The 4,122-nt window shown below is 39.2% G+C and overlaps 1 pseudogene across 1 annotated transcript; it reads right to left on the bottom strand.

Annotated features, from left to right (window-relative positions):
* Positions 1-1,765: 1,765 nt before the first annotated feature.
* LOC308644755 (mesoderm-specific transcript protein-like) lies at positions 1,766-2,714 on the bottom strand (annotated as a pseudogene). Its single transcript has 2 exons — positions 2,132-2,714; positions 1,766-2,024 (listed from the first exon to the last, which is right to left on the bottom strand). The product of its transcript is annotated as a mesoderm-specific transcript protein-like (transcript).
* Between the last annotated feature and the right edge of the window lie 1,408 nt (positions 2,715-4,122).

The following is a 4,122-nucleotide window of genomic DNA, read 5'->3' as shown; positions in this document are numbered from 1 at the left end:
TTTTAGTTAGGTCCATGGCAGTCAAACTCCATACTAAATTTTACAAAATTGCTGGTAGCTGTTGGTGAATAAACTAGGGAAAATGAGATGTGAGTTAAAACATCCTAATCATTTAATTAAAAAGACTCTTACTCTAAAGTTTGCCTTGATGTTTCTCAATTGGCCAGGAAATGAATGCCACTGTGCCTTCCCTGGACCCAGAGGCATAATACATATACTAAGGATGACCCAACCCACTGCCAGCTTGCATCCTGAGTGGTGTTAGATACTGAAGTTTCAACAATTCAGAAAGCAGTAAACTTCCATCTTATAGAAGCTGTACTGTGTACTGTGTACTTTGTATAGCTGTACTGTACTGTGGAGTCTTTTAGAGAAGTTTCGTTTCTACTCTGAATAACACAATGGCTTACTTACATGGCCGTCTGGTTCAATACTAAGTCTTTAACCTGCTACCTGAGCCCAAAGTTTCCTAAGAAGAAAAAAACCCTACCTAGTGTTTAGCAGTAGTTCCTTTTCTTCCCTCTCCTCTACTCTGAGCAGAGAACTCATTCCTAGGGAGACTCCACTGATAATTTTTATTAATAGAAAATAAACACTTATTCCAGTTTCAAAGTTGTTATACTTGAAGTTCCTAATTTTTAAAAAACGAATTTAAAATTAATCGCTTAATAATCCTCCTTTGACTAAGACAATGAAACTGTGGCTTAAAAAAAAAACTATTATAGCACCATTTGCTTATAGGTCTTTGAGAATTTGTTCTTAAAGTGTCTGGGAACTATCCTGTCGGCTAACTACAGGAACTGCTGAACTGCATGACAGCCTCTCTGGAACAGCCAATGGGAAGCTAAGCCACCATCACCAGAGGAGTCAGTGTACTTCAGCAAGGTAACTCCGAGTATACAAGGGTCCCCTCCCTACACTTCAGCCCAGGAGGGACATGCTTCTAAGAACTGAGGTATGAGTAGTTAGACTATTATTTGCTGTTAGAATTGATCTTTCCAGCTAGATGCAATTGGTTCTTAATGTCTGTGATTTTAGGAAATTCTATAAATAATTTGGATTTAGTTTACTCAGAAATTACACACTTAATAAGGTTCACTACTTTGGCAGAGTAAAGGTCTGCCAGTTTAGTGTCCTTACAAACTATATACAATGTGTAGGCATATCATACTCTTACACCATACTTTAAAATACTGCATTACTTAAACAAATATTTTAACAAAATGCCAATAATTTGAAGCAGCTGATGAAACTAATCCAAAGTATGACAAGGCATATTCACTCTCACTTAAACTATGTTGCCTAGAGAACTTTAAAAACTATGTACCCTTCAAGCTGTTCAAGGAGAGGTAACAGGCCCCACCCCTCATTCTCTACAGTGGAATTCCAACTGGGGTTGGGCTAGAAATTAGCACTTTCGGATACTTCAGGAAAGTCCACAGAAGTGTTAAAAAGTCTTCTAAGCAAAAGAATTTCTAATGCCTGTCTCTATGCATCCATGAGAAGTCATGCTCATCAGAATTTCCTAATAACACAAAGACAAGTCTATATACTTCATCAGACGTCAAAGGAATGAGGTGGGTTATTTTGTCAGAGTTTCTGATGCCTTTTTTCTATATTCTGTTCCATCAATGTGAGTAAAGTGAACTTTGGTGAGAAAACAGTGTTTGATTGCCAGGACCTCTTTTGGGCATTTCTTTCTAAGTGGAATACACAACAGATATGGGAGTGGGGGAGATAATACAGCGAAGCTACTCTTTCCAGCTCAGAAGGAGTTGATGAAACCCATAAATGCATTCAAGAAGCCCATGAGATCCTCTAACTGTGGGTAGTGGCTAATGTGGTCATCCAGAATTGACACTGTGGACCACGGCAACGTTTTCCTGTACAGCTCCAAAAACTCTGGATAGGGATTTATAGGATCCAATGGCCCATAGATAAAATGAATGGGAATACTTACAGAGGCAAGAGCTCCCACCTAGCGTCTTCTAAACTTCTTCCTCTGATTAATGTACTGTAAGAGACTGTCAATCACCAAGTTCCCGTCATTGTTTCGGATTCCTTTCCACATATCCTACAGCTCACTCTCAGAGGGTCAAGTGTATGGTCCAAAGACTTTCTGGAGTAAGACCTCAAGAAAATACAAAGAAGTTCATCAACCTCGTGAGGATGGGTGACAGCACACTTCCATCTTTAAGTAGCTTTTGGAGAAGAAGAGGCCATTGAGTCTCAGGAAAGATACCTCCATTTGACAGACAGAGACTCTTTATGGTAAGCCGGCAAGATCGATTTTGCTTGTACCTGTACAGCAGCTCCTGAGCAACAATGTCTCCACAGTCGTGAGACAACAGGTTGATCCTACGGTACTGGAGTCCTAGATGGCACAAAAGCGCCTCCATGATGCTGGCCAGTTTGTCACTGAAGCCAAAGCCTAAGAAGTCAAGGGCAATCACTCTATGAAACCTCAGGGTCAGACCTTCCCAAATCTTGTACCAGTCATCGCTGGAAGTTGGAAAGCCATGTAAAAGCATAACTGTCTCAGGACTGCCAACTACACCCACAGAGTCCTGGTAGAAGATGGGCAGTCCCTTGTAGGTGAAAAACTTGCCAGAAGTCTTCCATGAGTGCAGAGCAGGAGAGAGCTGAGGGGGTGGGATGTGCAGGTACGCGACCAGCAGAGGCACAGCCAGTACCTGGACCCACCACTCCCTCATCCTGACTCAGGTAAGACCTGGGCTACAGGACTCCTTGTTTGGGGGACCGGGCACACACGCACTCTAATTGAATCTCTTATAGCCCTGCTCTCCACAGATGTTGAGCTTTGAGGAAGGACTGTTGATCTTTGTTCTAGATCTTAGCTGTCTGCAGCTAGCTCTTTATTGCTTTGCATTTCTCTGCAGTTTATCATACATAGGAGCACTTTCTTATGCATAAAACAATACTGTAATTTTTTTCTTGCTTTGCTTAATCTATCAGTGGTGTGTTATATGTTTAGAGAAGATGGAATCATCAAAGCACAGACTGATTGAATTATACTGTCTTAACATGGTTTAGAAAGAAAAATCTGAAGATGTGTCAGATTTCCAAAACTTTATATACATTATTTTGTTCATTCTTGGTAGATAAAATAAATGAAACTTTTTTTTTTCAAATCTTGTCCAAAAGGGCTTTTTAACTTAATAGGGTTGTTTTAAAAATGATAGGTAATGTAGCAGCCCGGCAGATAGGTTAGTGTTGGGTATGCCAGAGAGGTCTGAGATCTTTGGAAGGTTAGCAGTGATAAAGCATATTCATAGGTGTAACTCTAGCTGATGGGATTGTATTTACCCCGCTTCTATTTTTCTATATTAAACACACATTACTTTCATAGAAAACTAATTATTTTTATTTAAATAAGATTTCTAAGGACATATTTTCATGGGTATTTTAATTTTTTTCTTGTTAGATGATCAGAAAAAAAAATCAAGCTGGAAATTATAAAGGTAAAATAGATGTTAACTAAACTGTGAGAAATGTCCTGCATAACATTATTATGATTTCTTCCTCGTGGAAGAAGAAATAGAAATGTCATAACATGTTTAGGTTACATATTTTTGGATCACTGAACCAGGCCAGATGGAAGGCTTGTTTTGTTTTGTTGTTTTAATATTAGCAAAACAATCTGTTTTCCCAAGTCACATTGTCTGGTGATACAGTAATGAGTAGCCATTCTCTCTACATTGCCTTTGACTGGCTCATAGGAGAAGAGAAATGAGTGACAGATGGCTTATTGCATTGAAGGCAATGCTTCTATTAAGGTTAGGTCTCAGCAAGCAGCAGAAGTGGACATGCTTGGACAGGCACTAAAAGGTCGATGGGTGCCAGGCCATGATTGGAGGTTGCAATTATATTTGCTCTCTTTACCTAATCATGAGATTTAATCCTAGTTTTCCAGAGAGAAGAAATAAAGGGAACTTCAGTATTGAGCCTAAGTTCATAAAGAATCAATACTTCACCTTGCATCAGTCATATGCATGACCTGTTCATGAATTCAAGGGGACATGTCTGGATAAAATAATACTACTAACAAATAGTTGGATTAAACCATCTTGGTATGAATTCATCAAATAAAATACTGTTCAC

This window comes from Spermophilus citellus (assembly GCF_964194105.1).
Source record: "Spermophilus citellus genome assembly, chromosome: 3".
NCBI classification, from domain to species: Eukaryota; Metazoa; Chordata; class Mammalia; order Rodentia; family Sciuridae; genus Spermophilus; species Spermophilus citellus.
Note: the sequence above shows the minus strand (reverse complement) of the source record. Positions and strands in the feature narration are given on the sequence as shown.